The following is a 16,387-nucleotide window of genomic DNA, read 5'->3' as shown; positions in this document are numbered from 1 at the left end:
CCAGGCCATTGTAGTCCCATCTTAGCCAGTTATCATTAGTCATGGGCTGCTCCCTCAAAGAAACACCAACTTGGAGGAGGCAAGTCTTTACAGCTGATGGCAAGACCCCGGAAAAGAACATGGGCAAGCCCATCAGCAGCATCTGGGGTTGAGTGCATCAAGGCTGAGGAGTGGGTTCAGGCGGCATGGCATCCATGACCAGGCCCTGAACGATGAGATCCCTTCCCATGACAGAACTCATCTCTCTAGCCACACTGGCCTCCTTACTAGTCGCTGAAACTGCCAGACATGCCCTCCTCTCAGGACCTTTGTCTTCTTCTTCCTCTCTCTGGAACACACCTCAGGTAGTCAATTGTCTGGTTTGCCTAGGCTGGGATGGCCCTGGTTTTAGCAACAGGATGCATCCTGGGAAACCGTTAGTCCCAGACAAGTCAGGATGGTAGGTCAGCTGTACCTCCTCCAGAAGCCCACATGTCTCACTCATCTTTTCTGAACATCCTACTTATAATTGTACCCTCTAAATCTCACATACATATTCCAAGTTCCCCTTTCCGACTTTTATTATTTTCTGTACCACTTAATACCTTCTAATATATCACTTATTTCTATCATTTAGCTTAGGAAAATAAACTTGAGGACAATTTTGGCACATAATAGACATTTCAAAAGTATGCACTGAATGGGTGAAATAAGTGTTTCTAATATTTTGTAGAAAACAGTTCCTGGCTTGTACCAAGTGTATGCCATCCTTTAATGATTACTTAAAATTTAGATGGTAATCACTTATCATTGTTAATTACTTGGCAATTATGCTGGTGAAAGGTCAAATTGATCACAGAATCATTTCTTCAGTAAGTGAATGGAGAAGGGATTTAAAATTAAATCATTCTACTTGGTGGTTGATGGTAATGACATGCTATTTTTAAATTATGTGAAATAATTTAACAGACTACTTATTTAGAATTTGCAACTTGAAAAAATAGACTGGAAAAAAATAGGGCAGTCTAACTGACTGACAGCTTTGCCCACTGTGAAGTTAACATATGGTAGCAGCCAAACACATCTTTATAAACAAGTGTTTATTTTTTTTTTTTTTAACTTTACATAATTCTATTAGTTTTGCCAAATATCAAACAAGCACACAGGATAGTTGCTGCTGCTGCTAAGTCGCTTCAGTCGTGTCTGACTCTGTGCAACCCCATAGACAGCAGCCCACCAGGCTCCACCATCCCTGGGATTCTCCAGGCAAGAACACTGGAGTGGGTTGCCATTTCCTTCTCCAATGCATGAAAGTGAAAAGTGAAAGTGAAGCTGCTCAGTCGTGTCCAACCCTTAGCGACCCCATGGACTGCAGCCTACCAGGCTCCTCCATCCATGGGATTTTCCAGGCAAGAGTACTGGAGTGGGGTGCCATTGCCTTCTCCGACACAGGATAGCTATGAGACTGAAATTCCAAAGTCAAAGCATCAGATTTTGCAGTGAGCCATAGGTTTCTTCAAAGAGAAGGGCAGAGGAAAATTAACAGTACCTTTTGGAGAGATAAATATTTATTTGTACTTGAAAGAAAAAATTTTAGTAAAATATAATAGATACTCAAACACACATTTCTATTTCCATAAAATGTAATAAATGTTTTGACTTCTATTCCTAAGAACTTAGCCCAAATTATAGTTTCTTCTGCTCCACAAAAAAGTGAAATATGATAAGAAATATGAATTGGTTTCACACAGTACTTTAAATGAGCTTTTTTTTTTTTTTTTTACTTTTGGTTTTAGTAAAGAATTAAGATCCTTCCAAATTAGTTTATCAGCCTATCTTTGATATAGACATAATTATTATTCTCAACCTGTGAAGAATTTTTAAAACCAAATATGTAGAAAATTCTCTTTTAATTTTATTTCTGAAACATTTTGTCTTAAGACCACATAATAAATAAGATCTAACTGAACACACTGTATCATGATAGGAATTATTTATGCATTTAGTTTCCCATGATTTATACCTGTGTTCACATACAATATTGTGGATTTAAAGTATATTCTGTATCTTTATTCTGTTTACAGAACAATCAGATCAGATCAGTTGCTCAATCGTGTCCGACTCTTTGCGACCTCATGAATCGAAGCATGCCAGGCCTCCCTGTCCATCACCAACTCCCCGAGTTCACTGAGACTCACGTCCATCAAGTCAGTGATGCCATCCAGCCATCTCATCCTCTGTCGTCCCCTTCTCCTCCTGCCCCCAATCCCTCCCAGCATCAGTCTTTTCCAATGAGTCAACTCTTCGCATGACGTGGCCAAAGTACTGGAGTTTCAGCTTTAGCATCATTTCCTCCAAAGAAATCCCAGGGCTGATCTCCTTCAGAATGGACTGGTTGGATCTCCTTGCAGTCCAAGGGACTCTCAAGAGTCTTCTCCAACACCACAGTTCAAAAGCATCAATTCTTCGGTGCTCAGCCTTCTTCACAGTCCAACTCTCACATCCATACATGACTACAGGAAAAACCATAGCCTTGACTAGACGAACTTTTGTTGGCAAAGTAATGTCTCTGCTTTTGAATATGCTATCTAGGTTGGTCATAACTTTCCTTCCAAGGAGTAAACGTCTTTTAAATTCATGGCTGCAGTCACCATCTGTAGTGATTTTGGAGCCCCCAGAAATAAAGTCTGACACTGTTTCCACTGTTTCCCCATCTATTTCCCATGAAGTGGTGGGACCAGATGCCATGATCTTAGTTTTCTGAATGTTGAGCTTTAAGCCAACTTTTTCACTCTCCTCTTTCACTTTCATCAAGAGGCTTTTTAGTTCCTCTTCACTTTCTGCCATAAGGGTGGTGTCATCTGCATATCTGAGGTTATTGATATTTCTCCCGGCAATCTTGATTCCAGCTTGTGTTTCTTCCAGTTCAGCGTTTCTCATGATGTACTCTGCATATAAGTTAAATAAACAGGGTGACAATATACAGCCTTGACGTACTCCTTTTCCTATTTGGAACCAGTCTGTTGTTCCATGTCCAGTTCTAACTGTTGCTTCCTGACCTGCATACAAATTTCTCAAGAGGCAGATCAGGTGTTCTCTTTCAGAATTTTCCACAGTTTATTGTGATCCACACAGTCAAAGGCTTTGGCATAGTCAAGAAAGCAGAAATAGATGTTTTTCTGGAACTCTCTTGCTTTTTCCATGATCCAGCGGATGTTGGCAATTTGATCTCTGGTTCCTCTGCCTTTTCTAAAGCCAGCTTGAACGTCATGAAGTTCACGGTTCACATATTGCTGAAGCCTGGCTTGGAGAATTTTGAGCATTACTTTACTAGCATGTGAGATGAGTGCAATTGTGCGGTAGTTTGAGCATTCTTTGGCATTGCCTTTCTTTGGGATTGGAATGAAAACTGACCTTTTCCAGTCCTGAGGCCACTGCTGAGTTTTCCAAATTTGCTGGCATACTGAGTGCAGCATTTTCACAGCATCATCTTTCAGGATTTGGAATAGCTCAACTGGAATTCCATCATCTCCACTAGCTTTGTTCGTAGTGATGCTTTCTAAGGCCCACTTGACTTCACATTCCAGGATGTCTGGCTCTAGGTCAGTGATCACACCATCGTGATTATCTGGGTCATGAAGATCTTTTTTGTACAGTTCTTCTGTGTATTCTTGCCATCTCTTCTTAATATCTTCTGCTTCTGTTAGGTCCATACAATTTCTGTCCTTTATCGAGCTCATCTTTGCATGAAATGTTCCTTTGGTATCTCTGATTTTCTTGAAGAGATCCCTAGTCTTTCCCATTCTGTTGTTTTCCTCTATTTCTTTGCATTGATTGCTGAGGAAGGCTTTCTTATCTCTTCTTGCTATTATTTGGAACTCTGCATTCAGATGTTTATATCTTTCCTTTTCTCCTTTGCTTTTCGCTTCTCTTGTTTTCACAGCTATTTGTAAGGCCTCCCCAGACAGCCATTTTGCTTTTTTGCATTTCTTTTCTATGGGAATAATAGAAGGTATTAATTAACCTAAGTACTTTACTTGAAAAACCTATAGTTATAACACATGGCCTGAATCAGGCTCATTTTGCTAATCAAACTTTTGTTTCCTAGTGATGAAAAGGTAGTAAGTTCAAATAATGTTTATTGTGTATTTGTTGCAACTCTACTAAAGACTATTTTACGGTATATTTAATTAATAAGCTTTGCTGGTGTTGTTCAGTCGCTATCGTGTCCAGCCCTTAGCAACACCACGGACTGCAGCACGCTAGGCTCCTCTGTCCTTCACTATCTCCGGGAGCTTGTTCAAATTCATGTCCACTGGGTTGGTGATGTTATCTAACCATCTCATTCTCTGCATTCTTTTTAAAGTTTTAAACTCCAACATGGATTAAAGGAATATATGAAGAATTTTTTAAATATTAAATGAAATTGCCTAAGTATTGTCACGGATTGAATTGTGTCTTCATAAGAAGAGGCAGTTTTGACACACAGAAGGCCACGAAAGATGCATGAGTCAAAGGAAACACCACATGAGAACCCACTAAGACAGTCACTTGCAAGCCAAAGAGCAAAGCCTGGAAGTCAGCCTGGCCAGCATCTTGATCTTAAGACTTCCAGCCTCCAGAACTGAGAGAAAATGAATTTCTCTTGTTTAACTATATAGTCTGTGGTACTTTGTAACGGCTGTCCTAGCAAATTAATACATTATACTTTTAAAGTGTGGTAGTTGTTAACCCTGATTGTAACAGCTACGTCCCTTTCCGTTTAGTTCCTGATTAAATGCAATCTGAAGTCAGTGTTTGCTTGCTTGTTTGTGGACCCTGGTGTGAGGGCGGGATGAGTCTTGCTTGCCCATCCCCTTCACCAAACCTCCCTTGTTTCTTTCCTCCCGCCCATTCTTCCCTCCTTTTCATCTTGCCCTTTGTTTCACATCAGCGCTTCCCCTTCTCGTGCCTTAAAAATGCCCCACATGCTGCAACCAGATGTCTGGATTATGAAAAGGGGAAAGGTCAAGTCTTATTTTCATGGAATGTAGAGACAAGGTAAGGGAAAATAGATGGAACAGAGCTCTTAAATGAACTGGGATGGCATTCTCTACCATCTATACACAAATTTCTTGATATTGAATAAAATAGACATTTAATTAAAAGACCTTTTTAATAACCACTTAATGATTTTCCATTTTACTATAAGTGTTTCTGTCTCTTATTTCCTTCTCTTTGAAGAAGACAATTCAGTTTTTCCTTTCATACCTCATTTTTTCCTATGAATCTTTCTAGACACATTTCTGACCATTTCTGCCCCATTGGCAGCCATGACAAATAGAAGACACTCAATGCGAGCTTGATAAATGAATTTACAAATATCAAAATGCATCCTGACATTCTCCACCATCCGTACTGCTGTACTCCTGCTCTGAGCCTCATCATCTCTCTTCTGGCTCATGGTGGAGGCTTTCAGCTGGTCACCCTTCTCCTCTTATTCCTGATGGTCTGTTTTCAACACAGCAGCCAGTGACTTGGAATATAAAGTAAATGTGTCAAACAGACATAGAGAATAGGCTTATGGACATGGGGAGAGGGGAGGAGAGGGTGAGATGTATGGAAAGAGTAACATGAAAACTTACATTACCATATGTAAAATAGATAGCCAACGGGAATTTGCTGTATGACTCAGGAAACTCACACAGGGGCTCTGTATCAACCTAGAGGGGTGGGATGGGAGGGAAATGGGAGGGAGGTTCAAAAGGGAGGGGATATATGTATACCTATGGCTGATTCATGTTGAGGTTTGACAGAAAACAACAAAATTCTGTAAAGCAATTATCCTTCAATTTAAAAATAAATTAATTAAAAAAATAAAGTACATGTGTCACTATCTCACTGAAAGTGCGGTCATGATTTTCCATTTCACTCAGAGGAACACACAAAGATCTTAAAATGGTGTGCAATGCCCCACCCAAGCTGCCTTTCCCTCACCCTCACCCATTCCACTCCATGCTTGTCCCTGCTGTTCCTCGAGGACCTCTTGTAAATCCCTACTTTAGAGCCTTTGAACTAGCTGTTTCCTTTGTGGAATATCCCTCCTATGGACTGAATTTGTGTCTCTCTCAAATTCATGTGTTAAGTTCTAAGCCCCTGTGCATGCGTGCATGCTAAGCCGCTTCAGTCATGTCTGACTCGGTGCGACCCTCTGGACTGTAGCCCTCCAGGCTCGTCTGCCCAAGGGATTCTCCAGGCAAGAATACTGGAGTAGGTTTCCATGCCCTCCTCCAGGGGATCTTCCCAACCCCGGGATTGAACCCGCCTCTCTTAGGTCTCCTGCATTGGCAAGTGGGTTCTTTACTACTAGCGCCACCTGGGAAGCCTCCTAATCCCTAAAGTACCTCAAAATGTGACTGGGGATAGGACCTTTAAAGATGTAATTAAGTTAAAATGAGGCAAATAAGGTGGACCCTAATCCACCGATGAGAGGACATTTGGACACAGGCATGCAGTTTGAAGGCCGTGTCAGAGCGTGGGGAGAACATGGCCATCTATAAGCCGAGCAGAGAGGCCAAGAAAAAACAACTCTGCAGACACTTTGATCTTGGACTTCTAACCTCCTGAATTGTGAGAAAATAAATTTCTGTAGTTTGAGGGGCTTAGTCTGTGGTACTTTGTTTTGGCACTGCTAGCAATCTATATAATCCCCAAGGGTCACTTTCTCATGGTTTTTTTTTTTTTTTTTCTTTTTAATGTTACCATTTCAATAAGACATACTCTGATTATTTAATTTTTTTTAAAAGCTATATAGAGCTTAGTTTTTGGTATCTTAAAAATTGAATAAAGTGGATATTTGATATTATTTAGTTTCAGGTATACTCCATAATGATTTGACATTTGCATACAATCATTATGAAATGGAGTTTCCTAGTGGCTCAGTGGTAAAGAATCTGCCTGCCAATGCAGGAGCCACAGGAGACCCAGATTTGATCCCTGGGTCAGGAAGACCCCCTGGAGAAGGAAATGGCAACCCACTCCAGTATTCTTGACTGGGAAATTCCATGGACAGAGGAGCCTGGTGGGCTCAGTCCATGCGATCGCAAAGAGTCAGACACGACTGAGGTGACTGAGAATGCACACACACTTTACGAAATGATCACTGTAGTAAGTTTAGACCATACACATTACTTATGTTTATATTACATCCCCATGAGTTATTTACTATGTAACTGGAAGTTTGTACACCTTAATCTCCTTCACCTACTTTGCCCACTCTCCAATTTCCCTCTCTTCTGGCAACCACCTATTTGTTCTCTCTATGAGTCTATTTTCATTTTGGTTTATCTGTTTTGTTTTTAGATTCCACTTATAAGTAAGATCATGCAATATTTGTCTTTCTCTATCTGACTTATTTTCCTTAACCTAGTACCCTCTAGATTCATCGGTATCGTCCCAAACAGCAAATTTCATTTTTTATAGCTGAGTAATATTCCTGTGTGTGTGTGTGTGTGTGTGCAAGTGTGCTCCACATCTTCTCTATCCATTCACCTATGGATGGACACTTGGGTTGGCTATTATAATGATGCTGCATATATGTGCTGAAGTGCAAATATCTTTTAGTATTAGTGTTTTTGGTGCTTTGGGGGGTAAATGCCCAGAAGTAAAATTGCTAGATCATATGGCAGTTCTATTTTTAATCTTTCAGGGACCCTCCACACTGTTTTCCGTATAGTGGATGCACCAACTTGCAACCCCACCAATACTGCATGAAGCTTTCCTTTTCTCCACATCCTTTCAACATATATCTCCTGTCTTTTTGATGATAGTCCTTCTGATAAGTGCGAGGCAGTATCTTACTGTGGTCTTAATTTGCATTTCCTTGATGATTAATGATGCTGAGCAACTTCTCATGTCTGCTTGCTGTTTGTGTGTCTGCTTTGGAAAAATATTCAGTTCCTCTGCCCATTTTTTAATCACAATGATCCTACTTGAAATCACAACTTTCCTTTGTTCCCTGTCCGTTCTCAACCTTCCAATCCCCACTCATAATCCCCTATACCCTACATTTTTTTTACTTTAATAATATTAATCACCTTCCAACACACTCTAAAATTACTCATTTACTGTGTTCATTTTTTATTTCCTATTTCTCCCTGATAGAATTTAAGCTCCATAACAACAGGGGTATTTGGGGTTTTTTTTGTTTGTTTTTGTTGTTGTTATTCTCTGATTTCTCCTCTGTGCCAAACATTTGGAATATATTTGATTCATAATAGCTAGTCAATAAATATTTGTTGAATATTGAATGACTAAATGAAACAGGATTTTTGCCTCTCATTGATAGCTGACAGTGTATTTTTTTTATAAACAATGTATGTTCTAAAATTTTATCTGTTTGAAAATGTATCTCCTATCCCATAAGAATATCTATATTGTTTAGTCCAGAAATTGGAAAAAAATTCAAAAGTTTATTCTAGCATTTATCGAGTACTTACAAAGTATCATGGGTTATCTTATTTAATTTCCATAAAACCCAATGAGATATATGCTATTTAAATTACATTTTACAGATTAGAAAACAGAATGACAAAGAAATTAAATAACTTGTTCAAGGTTCTTGTTCTAGAAATGAGAATGTGAACCCAGGCAATCTGACCCCACAGCCTGTTCTCATAACTGCTATCTTATACAGTCTTTTAGATGAATATTGATTTTCAAGCCACTGTGTTACAGCCCCATAAGCAACTGGCCGCTCATCTCAACTTTTTTAAGATCCCCAAAGTTGCAGTACATCTATATCCTACTGCAACTTTGGGGATCTTACAAAAGTTGAGATGAGTGGCCAGTTGCAGTAGGATGTACATCTATATAGGAGAAGGCGATGGCACCCCACTCTGTACTCTTACCTGGAAAATCCCATGGACGGACGAGCCTGGTAGGCTGCAGTCCATGGGGTTGCTAAGAGTCAGACACGACTGAGCGACTTCACTTTCACTTTTCACTTTCATGCATTGGAGAACGAAATGGCAACCCACTCCAGTGTTCTTGCCTGGAGAATCCCAGGGACGGGGGAGCCTGGTGGGCTGCCGTCTATGGGGTCGCACAGAGTCGGACACGACTGAAGTGACTTAGCAGCAGCAGCAGCAGCAGTACATCTATATATACATTGTTTATTTAAATTAATAAACAATAGATTCTGATTTTAATGGGAGTATAATTAATGCCTTATTTGAAAATTTCTTTCATTTAGTCTCAAGTTTCCCCCTTAAGTGGACTTTCTTATTCTTCATTGCTTTAATTGCCCCACAAATGTAATCATGTCTAAAAGCTTTAATACATTCTTTAATGTTTCCATTTTATATTTTAGAGTCTAGTTACAGCTGAAAAAACAAAACAAGCCTTCTTATCAGAAAATAATTTTCACATGATTAACTTTTAGGTTTATAGTATTCAAAAAGGAAAGTAAAAATATCAATCATCTGATCAGATAATGTCACAATCCAATGAAATATATTATCCTGAGATTATGACCCTTGGCTAACTTTGATCTCCAAGTTCACAGGATTTAGTCTACATACTTCCTGCTCTGCACTCAGACCACAGTTCAGGTAACAGGAGTATCAAGTAAATAGTGCTGTTTTGAGTTATGATTGCTTGCCTCTATTGTCCAGGCTTACCTGTGATGTGGGTAATTAACCCAAAGGAAGACTAGTCCAGAAGCTCATCAGTTCTCTATAAAAATGAGCTCTTTTCTTAAATGTCAATGTTTGTCTCTTATACATTTGAAAAGAATGAACCAATAAGAATCCACTTTTCAATGCAGGAGACACAGGTCCGATCCCTGGTCTGGGAAGATCCCATATGCTGTGGGGCAACTGAGCCTGTGTGCCACAACTGGAAAGAAACCCATTAGCCCCAGGGAGGATCCCATGTGCTGCAGCTAAGACCCTACAGCCAAATAAACAAATGAATAAATAAATAAAAAGAATGAATCAGTGCCCCCTTAGCGTCTTGGAGTTCCATTTTAGCTGGACCAGTAATGGTGCACGCCAGTCATTCCATGAGACCACTCTGGATGACTCCCTCATTCTTTCCCCACGACATTTATCTGTAACTCTTCCCTAGTCTAGTTAAATCCTCTCAAGTACAATACCCCCTCTTTGTTTCAGAAAATAAACTTGCTTCTATTTTGTAGAGAAAAAAACACAATTTTCAGGGGGAAAAATTCCTCAATTTCCTGCCCACACATAAAGTTGACACATAAAGTCAACTTTATGAGTGACCCTACCACTTTGAATCTTTCTGTATTTCCCAGCCAACTCCAGAATTGTACCTTTCTCCTGCACTTCCTAAATCTCTGTTTTCTTTACCTGCTTATACCTCAATTCCAGAGCTTTTAGTTTATACATCCACAGACCTTTCAGCTCTCATCCCACATCACTGTCATCTCTTGGCTCATTCTTAGGTCTCCTCGGTTGGTGTCTCCTATTTTCCTGCCCTCCATATTCTGTATCTTGAACTTATCCTTTTTTCGGTGCATGTTCTCTGGAAAGAATCTCATCCATTTAATAAGGTTAAACACAGTACCTATACTATATGCTTAGGATTTCCAGATTAATATCTCTAGGCCAAACCTCTCCTCTGCATCCAACATACATATATCCAATTGTCAACTTGCCACACTCTTAAGTGTCTTACTTAACATGTCCAAACATTTCCTCCTAATCCTGCTTGTCTCCTATTTCTGTAACTCAGATCAGGGCCATTCTACTTCGATGCTTAAGCCAGCACTGTAAGTTATCTTCAGCTCCCCCTTCTCTGGGTCCAGGCCCACATCATCTAGTCCAATAGCCATCTCCAAGACAAGCTGCACCCCAATCCACTCTCCGTTTGCACTTTCGTCTCCTAGTTCCAGGCCACATTCATTCTCTTGAGAGGAGAGGCTCTCTTTCTATTCTTACTTGCATGTCATATTTCAGGCCCTCATCACTTTTTCCTTGGACCCCTGCCATAGCCTCTTGCCTTCTTTCACTCTAATCCTTTCTCTTCATTGCTGCCAGCTGGATCTTTCTAACATGTGAGATCCAGATCATTAGCATTGGATACAAGGCCTTCCATGATCTGGTGTTTCTCTGTGTGTCCAAACTTATTTCCCTGCTACACTCCTATCAGCAGACACACTACACACTTTCCCTGCTTTAGCTGTGCTGCTCTCAGAACAACCATCCATTATCTACCTTACACCTATCTGCCCTCAAAGAGATTCAGTTAAGGTTTTGTCCCTTCTAGAAAATCTCTCTTTACTTCTCACAATGCAAGAAATATGGTCCTTGAGTGTGTGCTCACTGAATGTTTACTGAATAAATTTACAGATGAACAATATACTTTTGGATAAATTAGAGAAGTACAGAAACCTGGGCACAAAATAAAAAGGCAACAAAACTATTAACTCTGGAGAGAGCTGTGGAATAAAGGACTGAGTAAAGAAAGCATCTTTGATGAAAGTGAAAGAGGAGAGTGAAAAAGCTAGTTTAAAACTTAACATTCAAAAAACTAAGATCATGGCATCTGGTCCCATCACTTCATGGCAAATAGATGGGGAAATAATGGGAACAGTCACAAATTTTATTTTCTTGAGCTCCAAAATCACTGCAGATGGTGACTGAAGCCATAAAATTAAAAGATGCTCGCTCCTTGGAAGAAAAGCTATGACCAACCTAGACAGCATATTAAAAAGCAGAGACATTACTTTGCCAACAAAGGTCTGTATAGTCAAAATTTTGTTTTTTATAGTAGTCATGTGCAGATGTGAGAGTTGGACCATAAAGAAAGCTGAGCACTGAAGAATTGATGCTTTTGAACTGTGGTGTTGGAGAAGACTCTTGAGAGTCCCTTGGACTGAAAAGGAGATCTGACCAGTCAATCCCAAAGGAAATCAGTCTTGAATACTCATTGGAAGGACTGATGCTGAAGCTGAAACTCCAATACTTTGGCCACCTTATTCAAGAACTGACTCCTTGGAAAAGACCCTGATGCTGGGAAAGATTGAAGGCAGGAGAAGGGGATGATAGAGGATGAGATGGTTGGATGGCATCACTGACTCAGTGGACATGAGTTTGAGCAAGCTCTGGGAGTTGGTAATGGACAGGGAAGCCTGGTGTGCTGCAGTCCATGGGGTCACAAAGAGTCAGACATGACTGAGTGACTGAACTGACCTGAACTGAAAGGAAGAATTTTAACTTTTCTCTTTATGTGTTTTAATTAAAAAACAAAACAAAACAAAAACTGACCTGTTGTGTGGGAGTTATCAGACGAAGAGAACATGGAATGAGTGCAATTAGAACCAAGCTCTCATCCCATACTATAGAGTTCTAACTAACTGAATAATCCTGGACAAACCACTTTACTGATCTGGGCCTCAATTTTCTCATCTGTAAAATCAGACGATTGGCTAAATGTGTTATTTTAAGATCTTTCTGAGGTTTAAAATTCAATTTAACAAATGGAAAAAATGAACTACTTTATTACGGAAACCTGAGTTCCCTTCTTCTGTTTTAATTTTTATATGCTCTTTGGATATTATAAAGTTATATTCCACAATTTCCTAGAACCAGTGTCCCAAAATTTCTGTCTGCAAGGTATCAAAGAAAGTTTTCATTTGTTCTCATGGCATGCTTGACTTTTTGGGGAAAAATGTCTGAATGACTACATGTTTCTTTTTAGATTCATTCTCCAAACCAGTGTTCCAGGAGATTGAAATAGGTCACCTCAGTAGAGATTAAGTTCGGGAAGTTGTTGCCTCCTAAAACTCTTTTTGAGGTGCACAATCTATCATGGACTATTGAAGGCTCAGAGGGGTCTTGCAATATAGCTATGTGCTTAGCAATATAAATAGGCACTTAGGGCTTCCCTGGTGGCTCAGATGGTAAAGCGTCTGCCTGCAATGCAGGAGACTCAGGTTTGATCCCTGGGTCGGGAAGATCCCCTGGAGAAGGAAACGGCAACCCACTCCAGTACTCTTGCCTTCCCATGGACAGAGGAGGCTGGTAGATTACAGTCCATGGCGTCGCAAAGAGTCGGACATGACTGAGCAGCTTCACTTTCTTTCACTTTAGCATTTCTCTAGATACATTAGCATGAAACGCTTGTTTCATGTCACATGTGCTCATACCCTGTGGCAATTTGTTCTGATGGAACCAACTTGGGAGACTGACTTAGAGCAATCTTTCTACTGCTCGTTTTTGCTTTTTTTTCCATGAAGTTCCTGTGACTTTATAATATAAGCACAGGACTAAGCATATACAATATGTATAAATATATTGACATTAAGTATATTAAGCAGCTTGACTTAAGCTACAGCTGTTTCATGGCTCAAAGAATGTCCTTGATGTTTCCTTTCCAATCTGATTGTTATCCCCACATGATCCATTTTTCTGTTTGGGGCTGCCTCAATGTAAAAGTTAATTTCTATGGAATTTCTTAAAGTTAGCTACACAACACTTCTTAAGTCTTCCATTTTACTTTCTTGCTACTGATTAGAGTGGCTATAACTTTACAACGTTTTAAAACACATTTTTATAAATGTATAGTTATGGAACATTTCCAAGCTAATCTAGTTGGCACTTAAGCTTTTCTAAAAAATACATGATCTTAGAAATTGCTTGAATTTCTTTTCTTATCACACTTGAACCATATCTTATTGGTAGTTAAAGCACTTAAAGTATGGAATATATTCTTTCCATATCTCTTTGCACATAACAGATGCTATTTTGAGAAGTCCATTGAACTCTGAGTATGGTATATCATCCAGATGTCAGCAGTACAGACTGAAAATCTTTCAAAACATCTCTCTCATGTTTTATTATTCAAACAACAGCTTTTCACTTCTTTTCTAAGCAGATCTACTAATGCTTCATCAACTTAAGATCTGATTCGAGTCCCCAAGTAGAAAAATTGCAAAACATCAATTACTTGTTCTACTTGATAGGGATTTATTTTTAAAGCAGGCAGAGAACAGCTTTTTGATGGTCTGTGCTGCTGGACCTCACATGCTCAGCATGACTGCAGACAGCTGCAACCAAAGTTAGCAAGAGGCTAACCGGCTCTGACCTGACTGCAGAACGCCATCAATAATCTGCAGCAAACTCTGTGGGCTGCAGCCGAAGGAGTGGACAGCTGTCTCCTTGGGAGCATTTCAGGAAAATTTCAGAGAGCCTGATTGTAACCTCTTTTTAAAAATCCTCTGGTTTCAAATTTTTGGAGACAGAGTAGTTGAATGTGAGTAATCTGAATAATGAATGTCATAATAGTTCTGTATAGAACTCAACTGAAACAATACATTTGAAGGAGCTGAGAAATAAATACTGTTTTAAAGCAAGGTTTCACTATTAGTAGTATTGTTTTTGAATAACAGACTCAGCTCTAAAAAGGATTTCATGGTTATAAGACACATGGGTAAAAACAGACTGACCCAAGTGAAAAAAAGAAAGTCATAAGTATTTAAACATATTTGTAGTTAGGTTGCTTTATAGGTATGATAACATAGAGCACTGGCCTAAGGATATATAGATTAATGGAACAGAATAAATAAAACAGAAATTAATGATATGAGATTTAATATCAGATACCAGCAGCAGCACAAATCTAAATGGGATGGGAAAAAAATTAAATAATTAGTATCATGGTTACTGGATAGCCATAAAGTTAATTATCCTCATCTTGTACTATATAGTAGTGTTTCTAGTACGGACGATTGAATTAAAACTAAGGAGTTTTAAGAGCTAAATATATAAATTAATTAATGCCAACTTAAACATTTAATAAGGGGGAATTGCATATATAAACTGTGGCAAATTTATGAGATGAAATTGTAAACAGCCATCAAAAATTATGATTACTGTCTTAATCTGTTCAGGCTGCTATAACAAAATACTATAGATTGAATGGTTTATAAACATCAGAAATTTATTTCTCACAATTCCAGATGCCTCCAAGGTCAATGATGGAAGTGGTGAAGGCACTCTCTGGGGTCCCTTTTATAATGGCACTAATCCCATTCATGAGAATTGCTCGTGACCTAATCACATCCCCAAAGCCCCACCTTTTAATGCATCACACTGGGGTTAGGATTTCAGCAGATGAGTTGTGGGGGACACAGCCATTCAGCCTATAGCAGTTGCAAACAATATTGGCAATAAAAATGTATGATACATTGTTAAGTGAAAAGGGTGGATTATAGCAAAATCTATGCAACTACATTACTTAAGCACAAATGTGTGTGAAGAAACTTCTAAATACCATGGGTTAGAGTAAGTAGAAGCCGATTTTTCTGTTAAATGAAAGTCTATTTGGCTGTCTAAGGCTGGTACGGTATAATATATAGTATTTCAGTATATAATTAATGAGACCACACAGATACTACTGCTGTTGTTTTGCTATGCATGGACTCAACCTCAAAGCTGAAGGTGGAAATGTCTCTATCTCAGGCAGTAGGATGAAGAAAGAAAAGGGGAAAAAAAGGAAAGCGCACTCATGCTGTCTCTGAGGCATGATTCCCAGAAGTTGTCACATGACTCTTTCTCCTGCTTAGATCCCTCTGTCCTGAACTGTCTGTCAAATGACCCCTCCTCACTGCAAGGAGAGGTGGGAAGTGTTGTTTCTAATCTAGATGGCCATATGTGTAGCCAAAAGTCAGGGGCTCTATCACCATAGAAGAAAGAAAAGAGATTTTGGAGGACAACAAAAAGTCTACATCTTAACATCATCTTGGTGGCTCAGAGGTTAAAGCGTCTGCCTGCAGTGTGGGAGACCTGGGTTCGATCCCTGGTTCGGGAAGATCCCCTGAAGAAGGAAATGGCAACCCACTCCAGTATTCTTGCCTGGAGAATCCCATGGACGGAGGAGGCTGGTGGGCTACAGTCCACGGGGTCGCAAAGAGTTGAACAGGACTGAGCGACTTCACTTTCACTTTATAAAAAAGTAAAAAAGCAGAGTGAAAAGAATGGAAGGAAATGAACCCAGAGAAGAGAGTATGTCACTGACAAAAACAAGACACTCAATTCCTACTTTTGCTTTTTTTGTTTGTTGGTTTTGAAGTTCCTTCCTTGGTTGTGCTGCCAAGAAGAGTTCCTCTTTCCTGCATCCTTCTCTTCACACCGTCCTTACCTTGTCTAGTTCCCGTCTTCTGGGTTTCCCTCCCTAAATACTCAAATCCGGTGTGCCTTCTCCTCTCTTTTATTGGCACAGAAGTTAAGCTCTGCCTTGGGTTTGGCCTTCAGTAGGTATACAGGAGCTAAACAACGAAAAGAGCTAGAGGGTAAGGGAATTCCCAAGGGAATTCATGTAACTGTCTTCACAAGGCAATGGCATTTTGTTATTTCAGTCTACAGACAGTATTTTCCCTAAAAGGAAGCTTATGGCAAGTCAC

General features: G+C 39.6%; 1 long non-coding RNA gene across 1 annotated transcript in view; it reads left to right on the top strand.

Annotated features, from left to right (window-relative positions):
• The window catches only part of LOC112442544 (uncharacterized), a 30,066-nt gene extending 25,744 nt beyond the window's left edge, over positions 1–4,322 (top strand). Inside the window, exon 3 of the long non-coding RNA XR_009491514.1 lies at positions 2,064–4,322. This is a non-coding gene — a long non-coding RNA (uncharacterized lncRNA). The remainder of the gene's footprint in view (positions 1–2,063) is intronic.
• Positions 4,323–16,387: the final 12,065 nt, after the last annotated feature.

The sequence above is a fragment of the Bos taurus genome, chromosome 2, assembly GCF_002263795.3.
Source record: "Bos taurus isolate L1 Dominette 01449 registration number 42190680 breed Hereford chromosome 2, ARS-UCD2.0, whole genome shotgun sequence".
In the NCBI taxonomy this organism is placed as follows: domain Eukaryota; kingdom Metazoa; phylum Chordata; class Mammalia; order Artiodactyla; family Bovidae; genus Bos; species Bos taurus.
The sequence above is the reverse complement of the archived record's forward strand: the minus strand, read 5'-3'. Positions and strand labels throughout refer to the sequence as shown.